The following is a 24,383-nucleotide window of genomic DNA, read 5'->3' as shown; positions in this document are numbered from 1 at the left end:
AAAGTAACAAGGGAGAGAGTAGGGCCTCTTAAGGGTCAACAAGGTCATCGATGTGCGGATCCACAAGAGATGGGTGAGATCCTAAATGAATATTTCTCATCAGTATTTACTGTTGAGAAAAGCATGGATGTTAGGGAACTTGGGTAAATAAATAGTGATGTCTTGAGGAGTGTACATATTACAGAGAAGGAGGTGCTGGAAGTCTTAAAGTGCATCAAAGAACAAACAAAAGAACAAAGAAAATTATTGCACAGGAACAGGCCCTTCGGCCCTCCAAGCCTGCACCGACCATGCTGCCTGACCTAACTAAAACCCCCTATCCTTCCGGGACCATATCCCTCTATTCCCATCTCATTCATGGACTTGTCAAGATGCCCCTTAAAACTCACTACCATATCCACTTCCTCTACCTCCCCCCGGCAACGGGTTCCAGGCACCCACTACTCTCTGTGTAAAAAATCTGCCTCGTACATCTCCTTTAAACCTTGCCCCTCTCACCTTAAACCTATGCCCCCTAGTAATTGACTCTTCCACCCTGAGAAAATGCTTCTGACTATCCACTCTGTCCATGCCTCTCATAATCTTGTAGACTTCTATCAGGTCTCCCCTCAACCTCCGTCACTCCAGTGAGAACAAACCAAGTTTCTCCAACCTCTCCTCATAGCTAATGCCCTCCATACCAGGCAACATCCTGGTAAATCTTTTCTGTACCCTCTCCAAAGCCTCCACATCCTTCTGGTAGTGTGGCGACCAGAATTGAACACTATATTCCAAGTGCGGCCTCACTAAGGTTCTATAAAGCATCAACATGACTTGCCAATTTTTAAACTCAATACCAAATCAAGGTAGATAAGTCCCCGGGAACTGATGAAGTGTATCCCAGGACATTGTGGGAGGCTACGGAGGAAATTGTGGGTCCCCTTGCTGAGATATTTAAATCATCGATAGTCACGGGTGAGGCGCCTGAAGATTGGAGAGTGGCAAATGTTGTACCTTTGTTTAAAAAGGGCTGCAGGGAAAAGCCTGGGAACTACAGGCTGGTGAGCCTCACATCTGTGGTGGGTAAATTGTTGGGTGCTATGGCTGAATGGAGTTTTAATTTTTAATATGCTGAAAGAGCTTCAATCAAACAAACCTGACTGTTCGGTTAAAGCTATTTTTTCACAATGCTGGGATTTTCCTTGTGTTTTCCAACCATTATTTTGTAAATTGAGTTTGTGTCTTTATGTGCCCTGTTTGTGAACAGAGCTCCCACTCACCTGACGAAGGAGCAGCACTCTGAAAGCTTGTGGTTTGTGCTACCAAATAAACCTGTTGGACTTTAACCTGGTGTTGTGAGACTTCTTACTGTGCTTACCCCAGTCCAACGCCGGCATCTCCACATTTTCCTTGTATCCAGTGGCCTGGAATTTGTCAAAGGACAGAAGGAGTCAGATTCAATAGCTTGTCCTTAGCAGCGATGAGTTGTGAACAGGCTTTTGGGAGCCAGTGTTCCTTTGCTGGCGATTGGAATGTCAACAATATGCACTGAGATGTTGAGGCCTGAAGTGACCAATGATACTATGGTTGGATTTGATTGGCCTAATCGAATGATGCAATTGGGGTTCTGATCAATTCATTGGCTGATTGCCAAGGAACTTTTAGAGTTTGAACTCTGCGAACACAAAGAGCTTGTTTGGAAAGACAGTGTGAAGAACCCAGGAACCAGGCTCACAAGGAGAGATAACATCTGGAAGGAGAAGAGAACAAAGAACTGATTCAATGTGACAACAAAATCCTGGCCAGGTTTTAATTGCAAATGGAAATGAAACTTATGTTAGTAAAGTAACAGACAGTGAGTATTTGGTTTATGTATTGCAAGTTTTACTGTGGTTTAAGTAGCGACAGAATAAAGGAAATTGTGTTTAAATATTTAAAGTCGACTTTGTGTCTTTATTCGCTACAGAGGTTAAAACACACAGGTTTGGACAATAAAGGTATTCTGAGAGACAGGATCTACAGGCATTTAGAGATGCAAGGACTGATTAGGGACTGTCAGCGTGGCTTTGTGAGTGGAAACTCATGTCCCACAAATTTAATTGAGTTTTTTGAAGGGGTAACCAAGAAGGTAGATGAGGGCAGTGCAGTTGATGTTGTCTACATGGACTTTAGCAAGGCTTTTGACAAGGTACTGCATGGTAGGTTGTTGCATAAAGTTAAATCTCACGGGATCCAGGGTAAGTATCTAAATGGATACAAAATTGGCTTGATGATAGCAGACAGAGGGTGGTTGTAGTGGGTTTTTCAAACTGGAGACCTGTGACCAGCGATGAAGCTCAGAGATCAGTCCACGGTTGTTTGCCATTTCTATTAATGATTTGGATGAGAATATAGGAGGCATGGTTTTAAGTTTAAGACAGGTAGGATTAAGGATCTTCTTGTGAAGGATCCTCTTGGGATGAGTGAACATAATATGGTGGAATTTCTGATACAGATGGAGGGTGAGAAAGTAGGGTCCCAAACCAGTGTCCTCTGCTTGAACAGAGGGGAGTACGATAGGATGAGGGTGGAATTGGCTAATGTAGACTGGGCGAGCAGACTGGTAGGTAGGACAGCTGAGGAACAGTGGAGGATTTTTAAGGAGATTTTTTTAAGTACTCAGCAAAAATATATTCCGGTGATAAAGAAGGACGGTAAGAAAAAGGATAACTGGACGTGGATAACAAAGGAAATAAAGGAGAGTATTAAAATAAACTCAGATGCGTACAGAGTGGCCAAAAATAGTGGAGAATTAGTGGATTGGGAAAGCTTTAAAGAAAAACAAAGAACGACTAAGAAAGCGATTAAGAAAGGAAAGATAGATTATGAAACTAAACTAGCTCAAAATATAAAAAATGAAAGTAAAAGATTTAACAAGTATATAAAAAGGAATAGAGTGGCTAGAGTGAATGTTGGACCCTTGGAAGATGAGAGGGGGGATTTAATAGTGGAAAATGAGGATACGGCTGAGACTTTAAATAAGTTCTTTGTGTCGGTCTTCACGGTGGAAGACACAAATAGTTTGCCGAATATTAGAGATCGAGAGTTCGTGGGAGGGGAGGTCCTTAATACAATTACTGTTACTAAGGAGATGGTGCTTGGTAGACTAATAGGACTGAAGGTAGACAAGTCCCCGGGCCCGGATGGAATGCATCCCAGGGAACTGAAAGAAATGGCTGAGGTAATAGCAGATGCGTTAGTAGTAATTTATCAAAATTCGCTGGACTCTGGGGTAGTGCCGGCTGACTGGAAAACAGCTACTGTTACGCCGCTGTTTAAAAAAGGAAGTAGACAAAAGGCGGGTAACTACAGGCCGGTTAGCTTAACGTCCGTAGTTGGAAAGATGCAAGAGTCCATTATTAAAGAGGAAATAACAGAGCACCTGAATAAGAATGGTTCGATCAAGCAGACGCAGCATGGATTCATGAAGGGAAAGTTGTGTTTGACGAATCTACTGGACTTTTATGAAGATGTCACTAGTGCGGTTGACAGAGGGGAACCGGTGGATGTGGTGTTTTTAGATTTCCAGAAGGCGTTCGATAAGGTGCCTCACAAAAGGTTGCTGCAGAAGATTGGGGTACACGGAGTTAGGGGTAAGGTGTTGGCGTGGATTGGGGATTGGCTATCTAACAGGAAGCAGAGAGTTGGGATAAATGGGTGCTTTTCTGGTTGGCAGTTGGTGACCAGTGGCGTTCCGCAGGGATCGGTGCTGGGGCCTCAATTGTTTACCATTTACAAAGATGATCTGGAGGAGGGGACTGAATCTAGGGTATTCAAGTTTGCTGATGACACGAAGGTGAGTGGGAAAGCGAATTGCGTGGAGGACGCGGAAAGTCTGCAGAGAGATTTGGATAGGCTGAGCGAGTGGGCGAGGATCTGGCAGATGGAATATAACGTTAGCAAATGTGAGGTTATCCACTTTGGAAGAAATAATAGTAATTTGGAATATTATTTAAATGGAGAAAAATTACATCGTGCGACTGTGCAGAGGGACCTGGGGGTCCTTGTGCACGAATCGCAAAAACTCAGTCTGCAGGTGCAGCAGATGATCAAGAAGGCGAATGGAATGTTGGCCTTTATCGCGAGGGGGATGGAATATAAAAGCAGGGAGGTCTTGCTGCAACTGTACAAGGCACTGGTGAGGCCGCAACTGGAGTACTGTGTGCAGTTTTGGTCCCCTTATTTGCGAAAGGATATATTGGCCTTGGAGGGAGTGCAGAGAAGGTTCACCAGGTTGATACCGGAGATGAGGGGTGTAGCTTATGAGGAGAGATTAAACAGATTGGGTCTGTACTCGTTGGAGTTTAGAAGGATGAGGGGTGATCTTATAGAGACATATAAGATAATGAAGGGGCTGGATAGGGTAGAGGTGGAGAGATTCTTTCCACTTAGAAGGGAAACCAGAACTAGAGGGCACAGCCTCAAAATAAGGGGGAGCCGGTTCAGAACAGAGTTGAGGGGGAACTTCTTCTCTCAGAGGGTAGTGAATCTCTGGAATTCTCTGCCCATTGAAATGGTGGAGGCTTCCTCGTTGAATATGTTTAAATCATGGGTAGATAGTTTTCTGATCGATAAGGGAATTAGGGGATATGGGGAGCAGGTGGGTAAGTGGAACTGATTCGCTTCAGATTAGCCATGATCTTGTTGAATGGCGGGGCAGGCTTGAAGGGCCAGATGGCCTACTCCTGCTCCTATTTCTTATGTTCTTATGTTCTTACGTTTGCAGACGACACTAAGATTGGTGGCATGGCGCACACTGAAGAAAGTTATCTCCGATTGCAATGGGATCTTGATCAACTGGGCCAGTGGGCTGACGAATGGCAGATGGAGTTTAATTTAGTTAGAACCATAGAACCATAGAAAATTACAGCTCAGGAACAGGCCTTTTGGCCCTTCTTGTCTGTGCCGAACCATTTTATGCCTTGTCCCACTGACCTGCACTTGGACCATATCCCTCCACACCCCTCTCATCCATGAACCCGTCCAAGTTTTTCTTAAATGTTAAAAGTGACCCCGCATTTACCACTTTATCCGGCAGCTCATTCCACACTCCCACCACTCTCTGCGTGAAGAAGCCCCCCCTAATATTCCCTTTAAACTTTTCTCCTTTCACCCTTAACCCATGCCCTCTGATTTTTTATCTCCCCTCGCCTCAGCGGAAAAAGCCTGCTTGCATTCACTCTATCTATACCCATCAAAATCTTATACACCTCTATCAAATCTCCCCTCAATCTTCTACGCTCCAGGGAATAAAGTCCCAACCTATTCAATCTCTCTCTGTAACTCAGCTTCTCAAGTCCCGGCAACATCCTTGTGAACCTTCTCTGAACTCTTTCAACCTTATTTACATCCTTCCTGTAACTAGGTGACCAAAACTGTACACAATACTCCAAATTCGGCCTCACCAATGCCTTATATAACCTTACCATAACACTCCAACTTTTATACTCGATACTCCGATTTATAAAGGCCAATGTACCAAAGGCACTCTTTACGACCCGATCCACCTGTGACGTCACTTTTAGGGAATTCTGTACCTGTATTCCCAGATCCCTCTGTTCAACTGCACTCATCAGAGTCCTACCATTTACCCTGTACGTTCTACTTTGGTTTGTCCTTCCAATGTGCAATATCTCACACTTGTCTGCGTTAAATTCCATTTGCCATTTTTCAGCCCATTTTTCTAGTTGGTCCAAATCCCTCTGCAAGCTTTGAAAACCTTCCTCACTGTCCACTACACCTCCAATCTTTGTATCATCAGCAAACTTGCTGATCCAATTTACCACTGAAGGAGGAAATTTTCCAGAAAACCATATTTGTATCATCAAACATATTTACTTATTGGACTAATTGGCACCACTCATAACGGGCCAACAATGCAGAGGGGCACCCCCGGATGGATATTCGATCGGGTCCCCCCCTGCACAGCTGAGAGACTCACGGATTTCAGAAACTACGGAAGATCCCTAATCTGCCTAGCAACAGCGCGCAGCTGCATTTTAAACTGGCCAAGGACGATCAAGATCCCTATGAAACGAGACATAGAGTGGGTTATCAAAACCAAGCTATCACTGAAATATTACCAATTCGGCCAAGGCAGACATAAAAATCTGATAAACTAAGAGATAAGGATAAAAGGTTAAGAATGAAATACCCCAGACACCCAACAGGACAGGATGACATTAACACTCAATCTCACAAGCAGGAAACACAGACACGGAACAATAGGATCAATTCAAATAAGAGGACACATAGAGATGATAATGGGAAACGCATTTAGACACCGGGGCAGGACCAAGTAATCCCATTAACACGAACACACACCATACAAATGCTAATCGATGAAACTTCCTAGGGACTTTTGAAACTGACAGACCACTTTATACATTGTGTAAAAAAGCATAATCAAATGTTCCCGCGCGAATTTGGATCCCTATAAAGATCCAGAGCTGATGTGATTTAATTGAGATCAACGTGGCCAAGCCACTGTTTCTGAGCTGGCTACGGGGGTCTCCCTGGGATCCCAGTAATTGTACAATAAAGACACGCTTTGAACCTTGATTTGCGACTCAACTTCTATTCTGCACTGGTAAGGGATATTTCCCTACAACACCACATTAACATCCAGATCATTGATACAGATGACAAACAACAATGGACCCAACACCGATCCCTGCGGCACACCACTAGTCACAGGCCTCCACTCAGAGAAGCAATTCTCCACAACCACTCTCTGGCTTCTTCCATTGAGCCAGTGTCTAATCCAATTTACTACCTCCCCATGTATACCTAGCAACTGTGAGGTGGTGCATTTTGGTAGATTGAACCAGGGCAGGACTTACTCAGTTAATAGAACATAGAACATTACAGCGCAGTACAGGCCCTTTGGCCCTCGATGTTGCGCCGATCAGTGGTACCAATCTAAAGCCCCTCTAATCTACATTATTCCAATATCATCCATATGTTTATCCAATAACCACTTGAACGCTCTCAACGTTGACGAGTCCACCACTGCTGCAGGCAGGGCATTCCACGCCCTTACTACTCTCTGAGTAAAGAACCTACCTCTAACATCTGTCCTATATCTCTCACCCCTCAATTTAAAACTATGTCCCCTCGTGCTAGCCAACACCATCCGAGGAAAAAGGCTCTCACTATCCACCCTATCTAATCCTCTGATCATCTTGTATGCCTCTATTAAGTCACCTCTTAACCTTCTTCTCTCTAACGAAAACAACCTCAAGCCCCTCAGCCTTTCCTCATACGATTTTCCCACCATACCAGGCAACATCCTGGTAAATCTCCTCTGCACCTTTTCCAACACTTCCACATCTTTCCTATAATACGACGACCAGAACTGTACGCAATACTCCAAGTGCGGCCGCACCAGAGTTTTGTACAGTTGCAGCATGACCTCCTGGTTCCGAAACTCAATCCCTCTACCAATAAAAGCTAACACACTGTACGCCTTCTTAACAACCCTATCAATCTGGGTGCCAACTTTCAGGGATCTATGCACATGGACACCCAGATCCCTCTGTTCATCCACACTACCAAGTATCTTACCATGAGCCCCAGTACTCTGTATTCCTGTTACTCCCTCCAAAGTGAATCACCTCACACTTTTCCACATTAAACTCCATTTGCCACCTCTCAGCCCAGCTCTGCAGCTTATCTATATCCCTCTGTAACCTGCCACTTCCCTCCGCACTGTCTACAACTCCACCGACTTTAGTGTCATCCGCAAATTTACTAATCCATCCTTCCACGCCCTCATCCAAGTCATTAATAAAAATGACAAACAGCAGTGGCCCCAAAACAGATCCTTGCGGTACACCACTAGTAACTGAACTCCAGGATGAATATTTCCCATCAACCACCACCCTTTGTTTTCTTACAGCTAGCCAATTCCTGATCCAAACCACTAAATCACCCTCAATCCCATGTGTCCATTTTTTCTGCAAAAGCTTACCATGGGGAACCTTATCATACGCTTTGCTGAAATCCATGTACACCACATCAACCGCTTTACCCTCATCCACCTCTTTGGTCACCTTCTCAAAGAACTCAATAAGGTTTGTGAGGCACGACCTACCCTTCACAAAACCGTGCTGTCTATCCCTAATCAAATTATTCCTTTCTAGGTGATTATAAATCCAATCTCTTATAATCCTTTCCAATACTTTGCCCACAACAGAAGTATGGCTCACTGGTCTATAATTACCAGGGTTGTCCCTACTCCCCTTCTTGAACAAGGGGACAACATTTGCTCTCCTCCAGTCTTCTGGCACTGTTCCTATAGACAATGACAACACAAAGGTCAAAGCCAAAGGCTCTGCAATCTCCTCTCTAGCCTCCCAGAGAATCCGAGGATAAATCCCATCCGGCCCAGGGGACTTATCTATTTTTACCCTTTCCAGAATTGCTAACACCTCCTCCTTATGAACATCAATCCCATCCAGTCCAACAGCCTGCATCTCAGTACTCCCCTCAACAACACTGTCCCTCTCCAGTGTGAATACTGATGAAAAATATTCATTTAGTGCCTCTCCTATCTCTTTAGACTCCACGCACAACTTCCCACTCCTGTCCTTGACTGGCCCTAATCTTACCCGAATCATTCTTTTACTCCTGACATACCTATAGAAAGCTTTAGCGTTTTCCTTGATCCTACCTGCCAAAGACTTCTCATGTCCCCTCCTGGCTCTTCTTAACTTTTTCTTTAGGTCCTTCCTGGCTAGCCTGTAACTCTCAAGCGCCCTAACTGAGCCTTCACGTCTCATCTTAACATAAGTCTCCTTCTTCCTCTTCACAAGAGATTCAACCTCCTTAGAAAGCCACGGTTCCCTCACACGTCTGCTTCCTCCCTGCCTGACAGGTACATATTTATCAAGGACGCGTAGTATCTGTTCCTTGAACAAGTTCCACATTACAATTGTGCCTATCCCCTGCAGTTTCCTTCCCCAACCTATGCCAGCTAAATCTCGCCTAATCGCATCATAATTTCCTTTCCCCCAGCTGTAACTCTTGCCCTTTGGTATATACCTATCCCTTTCCATTGCTAAAGTAAACGTAACCGAATTGTGGTCACTGTCACCAAAGTGCTCACTTACCGCCAAATCTAACACCTGGCCTGGTTCATTACCCAGTCCCAAATCCAATGTGGCCTCGCCTCTTGTTGGTCTATCTACATACTGCGGCAGGAAGCTTCCCTGCACACACTGGACAAAAACCGACCCCTCTAAAGTACTCAGGGGTCGGGCATTGGGGAGAGTTATAGGGGGCATAAGTTGGGAACAGAAACTGTCAGAGAAAGGAACTAATGAAAAGTGGAATTTTTCAAGGAACAAATACTGGATGTCCTTGATAGGTATCCTACCTGTCAGGCAGGGAGGAAATGGCCGAGTGAGGGAACCATGGTTCACGAAAGAGGTGGAATGTCTTGTGAAAAGGAAGAGGGAAGCTTATGTAGGGATGAGGAAACAAGGTTCAGATGGCTCGATTGAGGGTTACAGGTTAGCAAGGAATGAGCTGAAAAAGGGGCTTAGGAGAGCTTGGAGGGGACACGAGAAGTCCTTGGCGGGTCGGATCAAGGAAAACCCCAAGGCTTTTTACTCTTATGTGAGGAATAAAAGAATGACCAGGGTGAGGTTAGGGCCGGTCAAGGACAGTAGTGGGAACTTGTGTATGGAGTCAGTAGAGATAGGCGAGGTGATGAATGAATACTTTTCTTCAGTGTTCACCAAGGAGAGGGGCCATGTTTTTGAGGAAGAGAAGGTGTTACAGGCTAATAGGCTGGAGGAAATAGATGTTCGGAGGGAGGATGTCCTGGCAATTTTGAATAAACTGAAGGTCGATAAGTCCCCTGGGCCTGATGAAATGTATCCTAGGATTCTTTGGGAGGCAAGGGATGAGATTGCAGAGCCTTTGGCTTTCATCTTTGGGTCCTCGCTGTCCACGGGGATGGTGCCAGAGGACTGGAGAATGGCGAATGTTGTTCCCCTCTTTAAGAAAGGGAATAGAAATGACCCTGGTAATTATAGACTGGTTAGTCTGACTTCGGTGGTTGGTAAATTGATGGAAAAGGTCCTTAGAGATGGGATTTACGACCATTTAGAAAGATGCGGATTAATCCGGGATAGTCAGCACGGATTCGTGAAGGGCAAGTCGTGCCTCACAAATTTGATAGAATTTTTTGAGGAGGTAACTAAGTGTGTTGATGAAGGTAGGGCAGTTGATGTCATATACATGGATTTTAGTAAGGCGTTTGATAAGGTCCCCCATGGTCGGCTTATGATGAAAGTGAGGAGGTGTGGGATAGAGGGAAAGTTGGCCGATTGGATAGGTAACTGGGTGTCTGATCGAAGACAGAGGGTGGTGGTCGATGGAAAATTTTCGGATTGGAGGCAGGTTGCTAGCGGAGTGCCGCAGGGATCAGTGCTTGGTCCTCTGCTCTTTGTGATTTTTATTCATGACTTAGAGGAGGGGGCTGAAGGGTGTATCAGTAAATTTGCTGATGACACCAAGATTGGTGGAGTAGTGGATGAGGTGGAGGGCTGTTGTAGGCTGCAAAGAGACATAGATAGGATGCAAAGCTGGGCTGAAAAATGGCAAATGGAGTTTAACCCTGATAAATGTGAGGTGATTCATTTTGGTAGGACTAATTTAAATGTGGATTACAGGGTCAAAGGTAGGGTTCTGAAGACTGTGGAGGAACAGAGAGATCTTGGGGTCTATATCCACAGATCTCTAAAGGTTGCCACTCAAGTGGATAGAGCTGTGAAGAAGGCCTATAATGTGTTAGCTTTTATTAACAGGGGGTTGGAGTTTAAGAGCCGTGGGGTTATGCTGCAACTGTACAGGACCTTGGTGAGACCACATTTGGAATATTGTGTGCAGTTCTGGTCACCTCACTATAAGAAGGATGTGGAAGCGCTGGAAAGAGTGCAGAGGAGATTTACCAGGATGCTGCCTGGTTTGGAGGGTCGGTCTTATGAGGAAAGGTTGAGGGAGCTAGGGCTGTTCTCTCTGGAGCAGAGGAGGCTGAGGGGAGACTTAATAGAGGTTTATAAGATGATGAAGGGGATAGATAGAGTGAACGTTCAAAGACTATTTCCTCGGGTGGATGGAGGTATTACAAGGGGGCATAACTATAGGGTTCGTGGTGGGAAATACAGGAAGGATATCAGAGGTAGGTTCTTTACGCAGAGAGTGGTTGGGGTGTGGAATGGACTGCCTGCAGTGATAGTGGAGTCAGACACTTTAGTAACATTTAAGCGGTTATTGGATAGGCACATGGAGCACACCAGGATGATAGGGAGTGGGATAGCTTGATCTTGGTTTCAGATAAAGCTCGGCACAACATCGTGGGCCGAAGGGCCTGTTCTGTGCTGTACTGTTCTATCTATCTATCTAACAAAGAGATCTTGGGATACATGTTCATAGCTCCTTGAAAGTGGGGTCACAGATGGACAGAGTGGTGAAGAAGGCATTCGGCATGCTTGGTTCCATCAGTCAGAACATTGAATCCAGGAGTTGGGATGTCTCGTTGAAGTTGTACAAGACATTGGTAAGGCCACACTTGGAATAGAATCATAAGAAATAGGAGCAGGAGTAGGTCATCTAGCCCCTCGAGCCTGCCCCGCCATTCAATAAGATCATGGCTGATCTGACGTGGATCAGTACCACTTACCCGCCTGATCCCCATAACCCTTAATTCCCTTACCGCTCAGGAATCCATCCATCCGCGCTTTAAACATATTCAGCGAGGTAGCCTCCACCACCTCAGTGGGCAGAGAATTCCAGAGATTCACCACCCTCTGGGAGAAGAAGTTCCTCCTCAACTCTGTCTTAAACCGACCCCCCTTTATTTTGAGGCTGTGTCCTCTAGTTTTAACTTCCTTACTAAGTGGAAAGAATCTCTCCGCCTCCACCCTATCCAGCCCCCGCATTATCTTATAAGTCTCCATAAGATCCCCCCTCATCCTTCTAAACTCCAACGAGTACAAACCCAATCTCCTCAGCCTCTCCTCATAATCCAAACCCCTCATCTCCGGTATCAACCTGGTGAACCTTCTCTGCACTCCCTCCAATGCCAATATATCCTTCCTCATATAAGGGGACCAATACTGCACACAGTATTCCAGCTGCGGCCTCACCAATGCCCTGTACAGGTGCATCAAGACATCCCTGCTTTTATATTCTATCCCCCTCGCAATATAGGCCAACATCCCATTTGCCTTCTTGATCATAGAACCATAGAAACCCTACAGCACAGAAAGAGGCCATTCGGCCCACGATGTTGTGCCGAGCTTTATCTGAAACCAAGATCAAGCTATCCCACTCCCTATCATCCTGGTGTGCACCGTCCACAATCCCACCCAGACCCTACCCCCATATTCCTACATATTTACCCACTAATCCCTCTAACCTACGCATCTCAGGACACTAAGGGCAATTTTAACAATCAACCTAACCCGCACATCTTTGGACTGTGGGAGGAAACCGAAGCACCCGGAGGAAACCCACACAGACACGAGGAGAATGTGCAAATTCCACACAGTGACCCAAGCCGGGAATCGAACCCAGGTCCCTGGAGCTGTGAAGCAGCAGTGCTAACCACTGTGCTACCTTACCGTGCCGAAGGTGGAAGAGAGAATGCCCAGGGTGCGTGCGGTCCCTAATTATGCTGGCTGCTTTGCTGAGGTAGCGGGAAGTGTAGACAGAGTCAATGGGTGAGAGGCTGGTTTGCGTGATGGATTGGGCTACATTCACAACCTTTTGTAGTTTCTTGCGGTCTTGGGCAGAGCAGGAGCCATACCAAGCTGTGATACAGCTGTGTGTATATTGTGTATATTGTGAATACTGTGTGCAATTCTGGTCACCCTATTATTCAAAGGATATTATTAAACGAGAAAGAGTGCAGAAAAGATTTACTATGATGCTACCGGGACTTGATGGATTGAGTTATAAGGAGAGGCTGGGTAGACTGGGACTTTTTTCTCTGGAGTGTAGGAGGATGAGGGATGATCTTATAGAGGTCTATAAAATAATGAGGGGCACAGATCAGCTAGATAGTCAATATCGTTTCCCAAAGGTAGGGGAGTCTAAAACTAGAGGGCACAGGCTCAAGGTGAGAGGGGAGAGATACAAAAGTGTCTCGAGGGCCAATTGTTTCACACAGAGTGTGGTGAGTGTCTGGAACAAGCTGCCAGAGGTAGTAGTAGAGGTGGGCACAATTTTGTCTTTTAAAAAGCATTTAGACAGTGAGATGGGTACGATGGGTATAGAGGGATACGGGCCAAATGAGGGCAATTGGGATTAGTTTAGGGGTTTAAAAAAAAAAGGGCGGCATGGACAAGTTGGGCCGAAGGGCCTGTTTCCATGCTGTAAACCTCTATGACACACACACGCACATACACTCTCTCACACTCTCACACAGATAACAGACACATCCTATAAACATATACATTATCTTTTAACATTAAAATAAGTTTACCTGATTCCAGATGTGGCAATAAATGCAGCTACAATGCATTTGAAAGAGTAGCCATCTCACTTTGCCCTGTCAGTATCACTGATACTCCTTCAGTAAATCTCAGATTATTTACAAGTCAGACTTGTTTGGAGTATGCAGTCAGAGTGAAGTACTGTCTGCCTCTGCTTGTCCTCCTCTCTCGCTGGGTGGAGTTTGCTGTGATTGACAGGCAGACACTGCCCCAGTCGCAATGTATCTGTTCTTGTATCCTTCCCTCTGGTGGCCTCCAATAATCTGCCCTTGTCTTCCTTCCTGTTTCTCCTCTCCACCCGTCCCGAAGCAACATCAGCCCAAGGTTACTTTTCACGTGTATACTCCCACAGCCAACCCAAGCTCACCGCCATCTCTCTCGCCCCCTCCAGCATCTCTCAATTATCAAACCCTCTCTCCGAACCCAGACTGGAGGCTCAGGAATTCCCTGCAGTTACATTTTGGGAATTTCAGTGCCTGTTCTCTTGCTGGGACACTGACCCAGCTGTTGGCAATGTGCAGTTTGACGCAGAGACCACTTCCACCCCTCCTGCTGCTTATTTCCTGCTGCGACCCTCTCCAAGGCCTGGCTGCTGCAGACTGGGCTTCTCTAAAGGGTTGTGACTATTCTCCCTCACTCCCCCGGCAGTATTTACCTCTTCTCTGCCCCGTGGGTGGTGAAGTCTGGAGCTGCCACCCGCACTATCGCTGTGCAGCAGTACCTCACTGTGACTGTACCATGCTTGGAATTATCCTGTAATCTCAGGCACTGTCACTCTTTGAGTGAGCAGTGTGATTCAGTGATGGTGCCGGGTGTTCATCATCATTATCTTTGTGCTGTTCCTCTACTGCCCGAGGAGCTTTCACCTCACCGCCGTCTGAACAGACACAGAGTGAGGCAATGGGATCAGGGGAGAGACTGGATACTCACATCACCATGTGAACCAATCCAAATCTCTTCACTCTGTGAGGCACAGCGGTTAGCCCTGCTCCCAGCTCGGGTCACTGTCTGTGTGGAGTCTGCATGTTCTCCCCGTGTCTGTGTGGGTTTCCTCCGGGTGCTCCGGTTTCCTCCCACAGTCTGAAAGACGTGCTGGTTTGGTACATTGACCCGAACAGGGGCTGGAGTGTGGCGACGAGGGGAATTTCACAGTAACTTCATTGCGCTGTTAATGTAAGCCTTACTTGTGACTAATAAATAAACTTTAAAATTGAAAAAAAACTCTCAAAGTTCCCTCTCCCTGACACCCCGCACCCCCCCCAACGTCCCCCCCCCCCACCTGCCCCCCCCCCCCCCCCCCCCCCAACCCTTACACACCTCCATTTTGAAATTCTCACTTGTTTTCAAGTGAGAAAAGGTATTTTGAGAGACAGGATCTACAGGCATTTAGAGACGCAAGGACTGATTAGGGACAGTCAGCATGGCTTTGTGAGTGGAAAACCATGTCTCACAAATTTGATTGAGTTTTTTGAAGGGGTAACCAAGAAGGTAGATGAGAGCAGTGCAGTTGATGTTGTCTCCATGGACTTTAGCAAGGCCTTTGATGAAGTGAGTGTCAGTGGTTTCATCAGTCTCACTTGATGAAGGGGCAGCGCTCTGAAAGCTCATGCAACCAAAGAAACCTGTTGGACTTTAACCTGGTGTTGTGAGACTTCTTATTGTGTTTACCCCAGTCCAACGCCAGCATCTCCACATCATGGGTAAGGTGGCTATAGAGGGATATGGGCCAAACGTGAGCAATTGGGATGAGCTTAATGATAAAAACTGGGCGGCGTGGACAAATTGGGCCGAAGGGCCTGTTTCCATGCTGTAAACCTCTATGACTCTCTGACTCAATGACCATTCCTGGACTGCTTCAGGGTGATGGTGACTGCTAGTTACACCCTTCCTGGATCACATCACATCACGGCTGTGTTGAGGGAGGAGACATTGGAGGGATCTTGTAGCGAGGCATTATGGGTGGAGCTCAGGAATAGGAAGGGTGAAATCACAATGTTGGGAGTGTACTATAAACCTCCCAACAGCCCGCAGGAGACAGAGGAGCAGCTGTGTAGTCAGATACTGAAAAGGTGTGAAAAAAAGCAGGGTAGTTGTGGTGGGTGACTTTAACTTCCCCCATAGTGGCAGGGAATCCCTTACAGGCAGGAGCTCGGATAGAGGGCAATGTGTTAGATGTGTCCAGGAGGACTTTTTGATACAAAATGTTGACAATCCAACCAGGGAGGGAGCCATACGAGACTTGGTATTGGGGAATGAGCCGGGCCAGGTGATCGATGTTTCAGTGGGGGAGCATTTTGGGCTTAACGACCATAATTCCATAGGACTTCGGGTAGTCATGGATACGGACAGGAATGGCCCTCGGGTGAGGGTGCTGTATTGGGCGAGGGCCAATCACATCCAAATTAGACAGGAACTGGGGAATGTGGATTGGGAGCGGCTGTTTGAGGGCAAATCCACGTGTGACATGAGAGAGGTTTTTAAACGCCAGTGGATTGAAGGGCAAGACAAGCATACAGTCATAGAGGTTTACAGCATGGAAACAGGCCCTTTGGCCCAACCTGTCCATGCCGCCCTTTTTTTAAAAAGCCCTAGCTAATCCCAATTGCCCGCATTTGACCCACATCCCTCTATACCCATCTTATCCATGTAACTATCTAAATGCCTTTTAAAAGACAAAATTGTACCCACCTCTACTACTACCTCTGGCAGCTTGTTCCTGACACTCACCACCCTCTGTGTGAAAAAATTGCTCCTCTGGACACTTTTGTGTCTCTCCCCTCTCACCTTAAACCTATGCCCTCTAGTTTTAGACTCCCCTACCTTTGGGAAAAGATATTGACTATCTAGCTGATCTGTGCCCCTCATTATTTTATAGACCTCTATAAGATCACCCCTCAGCCTCCTACACTCCAGAGGAAAAATGTCCCAGTCTATCCAGCCTCTCCTTATAACCCAAACCATCAAATCCCGGGATCATCCTCGTAAATCTTTTCTGCACTTTTTCTAGTTTAATAATATCCTTTCTACAATAGGGTGACCAGAATGTCCCCGCAAAAATGAAGGATAGAAATGGCAGGATTCGGGAACCGTGAATGAGAAGGGAAATTGTAAGCTTATTCAAAAGGAAAGCAGGGGGTGGCACGGTAGCACAGTGGTTAGCACTGCTCCCTCACAGTGCCAGGGACCCGGGTTCAATTCCCGGCTTGGGTCACTGTCTGTGTGGAGTTTGCATGTTCTCCCCGTGTCTGCATTGGTTTCCTCCGGATGCTCCGGTTTCCTCCCACAGTTCAAAGATGTGACGATTAGGTTGATTGGCCATGCTAAATTGACCTTAGTGTCAGGGGGATCAGCAGGGTAAATACGTGGGGTTATGGGAATAGGACCTGGGTGGGGTTGTGGTTGGCACAAACTCGATGAGCTGAATGGCTTCCTTCTGCACTGTCGGGATTCTATGGTTCTATGAAAAAGTAGACAAACGATAAGTCTAGGCATCTAAAAACTGACAAAGCCCTGGAGGAGTACAGTGAAAGTGGGAAGGAACTGAAACATGGAATTAGGAGGCTAAAAGGAGCCATGAAATGTCCTGAGCAAACAGGGTCAAGGAGAATCCCAAGGCTTTTTATGCATATATTAGGAGCAAGAGGGCAGGAAGCGAAAGACTTGGGAAAGCTTTTGGAGAAGATACTGAGGGACAGGATTTATGCACATTTGGAGGAAAATGGACTAGTTAGTGAGGGGCAGCATGGTTTTATACGGGAAAGGTCATGTCTCACCAAGTTGATTGAGTTTTTTGAATCACAGAATCCTACAGTGCTACGATCACGAGGGGTCACGGGCTCAAGGTGAGAGGAGCGAAGTATAACTCAGATATCAGAGGGATGTTTTTTACACAGAGGGTGGTGGGGGCCTGGAATGCGCTGCCAAGTAGGGTGGTGGAGGCAGGCACGCTGACATCGTTTAAGACTTACCTGGATAGTCACATGAGCAGCCTGGGAATGGAGGGATACAAACGATTGGTCTAGTTGGACCAAGGAGCGGCACAGGCTTGGAGGGCCGAAGGGCCTGTTTCCTGTGCTGTACTGTTCTTTGTTCTTTGTTGTTCTTTGCAGAACAGGCCCTTCGGTCCATCGAGTCTGCACCGACGCATGAAAGGCCCTGACCCTCCCACCTAATCCCACTTGCCAGCACTTGGCCCGTAGCCCTGAATGTTATGACGCGCCAAGTGCTCATCCAGGTACTTACTAAAGGATGTGAGGCATCCTGCCTCCACCACCCTCCCAGGCAGCGCATTCCAGACCCTCACCACCCTCTGGGTAAAAAGGTTTTTCCTCAAATCCCCCCGAAACCTCCTGCCCCTCACCTCCAACCTATGTCCCCTCGTGACCGACCCTTCAACTCAGGGGAACAGCTGCTCCCTATCCACCCTGTCCATGCCCCTCATAATCTTGAAAACCTCAATCAGGTCGCCCCTCAGTCTTCTCTGCTCCAGAGAAAACAAACCAAGCCTATCCAACCTCTCTTTATAACTGAAATGCTCCGTCCCAGGCAGCATCCTGGTGAATCTCCTCTGCACCCCCTCCAGTGCGTTCATGTCCTTCCGATAATGTGGTGACCAGAACTGCACACAGTACTCCAGCTGTGACCTCACCAAAGTTCTAAACAACTCCATCATGACCTTCCTGCTTTTGTAATCTATACCCTGATTGATAAAGGTGAGTGTGCCACATGCATTTTTCACCACCCTATTAACCTGCTTTTCCACCTTCAGAGATCCATGGATAAACACGTTGTTGGAGTAAAAGTAAGATGCTGCCAAAGGGAATCCCAAAATTAGAAGATACAAGATGGTTACCTGGTGCAAAATGGACTCTGTGGAAAGACATTAAAATGTGCTGACTTAGGCATAGACATTGCACAGCAAACTAAATCCTGTTATTGTCTAATTACTACGGAACAGACAAAAAACCAGACCTTGAGGTCCAGATGATCAACTTAGCTCAAGATAACGCAGAACCGAAACAATAAGTTTTGTTACCGAGGTCAGTCGTTGCTAGGGGGGCATAATTGGCTAATGATGTGATAACTGCGAATGTCTGTACTTGTCGACCTTTGAAATGTGTAAAAGAAGCTCAGCTGCCTTTTTATAATTGAGAAGGTGACTGCGAGCACTGCGGAGAGCCCAGCGCTTCTCCCAAAGCTTTGTCCAATGAACTGCATGTTGAATCTTTAAATCTGACTCTGAGTGGTGATTTCCCAAAACACACGCCAAGGTCTCTTTGTTCTTCGGAACTTCCCAGTGTCAGACCTTCCACAGTATACTTCCTTGTCAAATTACTCCTTCCAAAGTGCATCACCTCACACTTTTCAGGGTTAAATTCCATCTGTCACTTATCCGCCCATATGACCATCTCATCTATATCTTCCTGTAACCCAAGACACTCAACCTCACAAAGAACAGTACAGCACAGGAAACAGGCCCTTCGGCCCTCCAAGCCTGTGCCGCTCCTTGGTCCAACTAGACCATTCGTTTGTATCCCTCCATTCCCAGACTGCTCATGTGACTATCCAGGTAAGTCTTAAACGATGTCAGCGTGCCTGCCTCCACCACCCTACTTGGCAGCGCATTCCAGGCCCCCACCACTCTCTGTGTAAAAAGCGTCCTTCTGATATCTGAGTTATACCTCGCCCCTCTCACCTTGAGCCCGTGACCCCTCGTGATCGTCACCTCCGACGTGGGAAAAAGCTTCCCACTGTTCACCCTATCTATACCCTTTGTAAGTTTGAGGGCAAATCCTCCATGATTAAAAAACCCAGGGATAAGGAAAATGGCCGACTGGCTGTCAGGAACCTTTACAGCCACATGAATATGCAAGAGGCTGGGAATAACGAGAAGGTCGAGACAGGGATAATCTAATCAACAGGAAACAAAGGAGAAACCATGGCCAGCAGACAAGGAGTAAATAGCCCAGCAGCAAGACAATGAGAACAGAGATCATTCCATCCACAGACAACATCAATGACTCAGCTCTCTGATGGGAGTCCAATCAGGATGACTCAGAGAACATTTAAAAGAATTAAAATGTCAATTAAGGGCGGTCCCGACAGTTCCAGCCCTTTTGTCCCAGTCAATCGAAACTATCAATGATCAGAAACTGTTTTGTGTGAGAGAATCACTGGTTCAGGTTTTAAAAAGGGACAAGCAAGCTCTGGTCTCTCTCTCTCTTTTCTCTTCGGACCAGCATGGCAGCACTCTCCACTCTCTTCTCCTGTCCCTGCCTCTCGTCCGTCTCCAGCACGCAGCCCGAAGCCCACTGAGCAATTTAAACTAGGATTGTGAGTACCCTCCGGTAATTCGCGAAGTTCCCGAGATCATCATAGTGGATGAGGGTTTGGGGAAAGGGGGGGGGGCTTTTGCATGCACCTTTCATAGTTTAAGACACTGGTAAACTTGTGTAAAGTAAGCATTCTCGTTGTGTCCGTTTTAGTATTCCTTCCATAGCTATAGTCTTATAGAGCATAAGGCATTGTGTGTTGTTTTCCTGGTGTTTGGTGATCTTGACCTTGATGTTTTAATAAATATATATATATCTTTGACTTCCATTGGAGTCCGTTTTGATCTTTTCAATTTCTCACCAATGATCTCTGACCAAGTCACAATATAAATATTCCTTACCATAATTCCGGAGTCTAGAACTGAGGGTACCCTGGGCACTTCGAAACCGCCCACTCAGGAAAGGCTGCCAGGTAGTGGATAGGCAGCAGTTTTCCTTTTCTCTCTCTTGGGAGCGCTACTCTAGTGAAGTAGACGCAAGGTGGCCGTTGTTCCATCGGCGAGAGAGAGAATCACTCGGGCATTGGTGGGGTTTGGGTGACGGAGAACCAAACCTAAAATAAGCCCAGTGGAGTTAAAAAGGGGATCCCGCTACAATGGCGACCACGACAGGACTCCGGTGGTTTGGAATATGTGAGTTGTCAGAGGAGGTGAGGGAAAGAAGTAAAATGGAGGAGAGAATCTCCTCATATCTGTGGAAAAAGGTCAACCTCACCAAAACGTGGGTATTAGCACTAATCAATGCAGAGCAGCCTGTAATGGCTGCGGCTGCATGGACAGAGAGCAAGGAATACACTACAGGGTTGGAAAAGGCAGTTTGGCTAGTCTGTCTGTCCCAGCAGGTAGCCAAAATGGAAAGAAGAATTGCTGTTCTGGAGGGAGAGTTGACCAAAGTTAGGGCCAGCGCAGGGGACGGCGCTAGAGCAGAGGAACAGTTATTTAATGAATTAACTGATGCGAGGCAGTGCATCCTACAAGCTAGCGAGTCACACCGGTACGAAAAGGAATTCCTCCAATGCCAGGTAGTTGAGGCAAAGGAGAGGGAACGGGAAGCCCAGGAACTCCTGGCTCAAGGTGCGCAGAGGTACAAGGAGCTGGAAGGGAGGTTCAGGTACATCCAGGCAGCGTACAGGGTGGCTTGCGACGAGTTAGGTGACGGCGAGCATGGGCCGTGCCAGGCACGGATAGAAGAGCTGGAGGAGGCTCTGTCCAAGGTCAGGGGACGGGTGCACCTGGGAGGTCCAGGAGGGTCCCCTAGGGGCAGAGGGCTCCTCGCAGCGGATGATTCCCCGGATGCTAAGGGGAATAGACCGCCTCCTGAGGCGCCGGAAACGTGTCCGGGTCGGCAGGTGGGGTTCGGGCTGTCCAGAGAGGGGCAGGCCCAAGGGGGGTCAACGGGGTACCCCCAGGTGGCGGCGTGTCCGCCGGGTATAGCGCACCATTCCTTTGGGAAAGGGAACAGACCGCTGCCTGAGATGCCGGTAATGTGTCCGGGTCAGCAGGTAGGGTTCGGGACGTCCAGGGAGGGGCAGGTCCAAGGGGGGTCAGTGGAGCATCCCCAGGTTGTGGTGTCTCCGACATGGGTAGCACACCCCGGAGTGGTGGGGCTATCGAGCATGGAGGGAGAGCCGGATGCCGATGAGGCAGGGGGGCAACAGCCCCAGGTGGGGCAGATGTGCCCAGTTAGACAAAGAAAGTATGGTCCCCCGGTGGGAGGGGACGCAAGGGGACCGATAGAGAGCGATATAATAATTCCCCATGGGGCACATGTGCTCAGGGGGATGGTAACCCACATCCCAAAGCTGACTAGGGCGGGAGACCCGTCATTACATTTTATGGAGGTGCAGCAGGCAGCCGACATAAACGACTGTGATGAGGTGGAACGGGTAAAACTATTACTGATGACCCTCGACTCATATCTATGTAAGGCAGTGACCTCCAGGGAAGGGGGAAGACCTGCCACATGGGCAGCGGCACAGACAGCGGTTCTGGAGGCCATGGGGTTAAGAACATAAGAACATAAGAAATAGGAGCAGGAGTAGGCCATCTAGCCCCTCGAGCCTGCCCCGCCATTCAATAAGATCATGGCTGATCTGACGTGGATCAGTACCACTTACCCGCCTGATCCCCATAACCCTTAATTCCCTTACCGACCAGGAATCCATCCATCCGCGCTTTAAACATATTCAGCGAGGTAGCCTCCACCACCTCAGTGGGCAGAGAATTCCAGAGATTCACCACCCTCTGGGAGAAGACGTTCCTCCTCAACTCTGTCCTAAACCGACCCCCCTTTATTTTGAGGCTGTGTCCTCTAGTTTTAACTTCCTTACTAAGTGGAAAGAATTAAACCAAGGTAGTCCCTTCGCAAGGGTGTGGGAGACAAAGCAGCAAGTCGCTGAGTCTCCGGATATGTTCGCAGACAGGCTGTGGACAGTATATGAGGGAGCGTGTGGGACTCCCTTAGACAGGCAATATCTGGACTAGAGGACAGCCCACTGGCTGAAGACTCTCAACTGCCTTCCGCGAGTTAGGGCAAAGGCCGAGCATTGGTTCGACCCGCTGGACCCCAACCTTAACGAGGTGGAGGTAATAAGAAAGCTCACCCTTGCGTATCGCAACGGGGAGAGAAGTGAGGAAAAGCCCCATAAGGGCAAGGTGCATGAGGTCACACTGGCACCCCTCCCTAGGAGGGAGTGGAAGCAGGAAGGCAGCCGGGCCTCAGACCGGAGGCCGGTGTGCTACGGGTGTGGGAAGCCCGGGCACTTCAGGAGGGAGTGTAGGAACCCGAGCAGGGAGGAAAGGACTCCCATGAAAAAGACACCAACCCCGGTGGTAGGAGCACTTACCCTGGAGACGATCGATGTAAAGGATCTGCTGGCTTATCTGCAGACCAAGGGAACAGGGTCCGGGCAGGTAGCGATGGCAACAGGCCAGGGCCAGCCCGCACCCGCACCACGAGCTCCCTTAAGACTGCCAGCGGGGCAGCCCACCTTCCTATGTCCATTAGATTATGGCCCATGCGGGAGACCCTGGGTCAGGATGGAGGTCCAGGATGTGGTCGGGAGTTACCTACTGGACACAGGTGCTTCCAGTACCATTGTCCACACGGACAATCCCCAAACACCCCCTCTATCCAGCGGGGCGCCCTACAGTCTTGTCGGCTTCACGGGAAATGAGAAGACTGGTTTTTTCTCTGTTCCCCTGTCCATCAGGTTGGGGACACTCCAGGCGCGGGTGGAAATGCGTCCTGATGAGATGGCAGCAGGAGGGAAAGGGGATCCTAGGCGCCGATTTTATAGTGGCTCATCAGTCTTGGTGGACCTGAGGAACCACTGTTTGTGGGGCATAGCAGGGGAAGGGGCTGAGAAAGAGGTCATGGTCATAGAGAGGGCACAAGAAAGGGGGGCTTTGTGTGTAGTGAAACCCAAGGAGGGGTATGATTTGGAAGCCATGGTAGGGAATACCTCGGAGGAATATAGGGGGTATGTCCGGAAGAATTTGGCCGCCTTTGCGACCCACAAGCACGATTGCGGGAGGGTCACTGGGACAGAGGTCAGGATAGATGGAGACCCCATGTCCCGACCCCAGAAACAGTATAGTTTCCCCCGGGAAGCGGAGGCAGATTTAGAGGTGGCCCTAAATTCACTGGTAAGGCAAGGCATTTTGAGGCCAATTGCCACACTTGTGAACTCACCGCTCTGGCCGGTGAGGAAGCCAGATAATTCCTGGAGGGCCACAGTGGACTACAGAGTCCTTAATAAGAATATTCCGGCATGCGGCCCAACGGTAGCAGCGGTGGCGGACCTGTTAGGAGAAATTCCAGCGTCAGCCTCTGTTTTTACCGTGCTGGATATTTCGAATGGGTTTTGGTCCATCCCAGTCAGGCGGGAGGACCAGTATAAGTTCGCCTTCACGTTTAAGGGGCAGCAGTATACATGGAGCTGTCTCCCACAGGGTTTCCACAACAGCCCCAGCATGTTTCACCAGTGCATGGCCGAATGCCTGAAAGAGTTTAGTGAGCCCCACAGACTGGTCCAGGATGTGGACGATATACTACTGTTCACAGACAGTAGCGAGGAACATGGCCCCCTGGTAGACGAGTTGTTGGGGTTACTCCGTAAGGGAGGGTTAAAAGTTAACCCCAAGAAAGCCAAAATCGGGTTGAGGGAGGTCAAGTTCCTGGGTTTAACCCTTAGGGCTGGGGAGAGAGGGATAGATGCGGCCAGGAGACAGGCAGTGCAGGAACTCCCAGTCACGGTAGACGTTAGGGGGGTACGGTCCTTTTTGGGAGTCACAGGCTATTGCCGTGACTTCATTGAAGATTACGCCGCGACTGCAGCGCCTCTGCTCAGGCTGCTGCCCAAGGGGGTGGAATGGGAGTGGGACAGCAAGTGCGAGTCGGCATTCGTCCGACTCAAGGAGGACTTGCAAAAGGCCCCAGCTCTGGGAGCCATTGACCCCCGGGAGGAATTTTTCCTGGAGGTAGCAGCAGGCAGTGATAGCCTGAGCGCTGTACTCCTCCAAGA

The sequence above is a fragment of the Mustelus asterias genome, chromosome 1 (genome assembly GCF_964213995.1).
Source record: "Mustelus asterias chromosome 1, sMusAst1.hap1.1, whole genome shotgun sequence".
In the NCBI taxonomy this organism is placed as follows: Eukaryota; Metazoa; Chordata; class Chondrichthyes; order Carcharhiniformes; family Triakidae; genus Mustelus; species Mustelus asterias.
Note: the sequence above shows the minus strand (reverse complement) of the source record.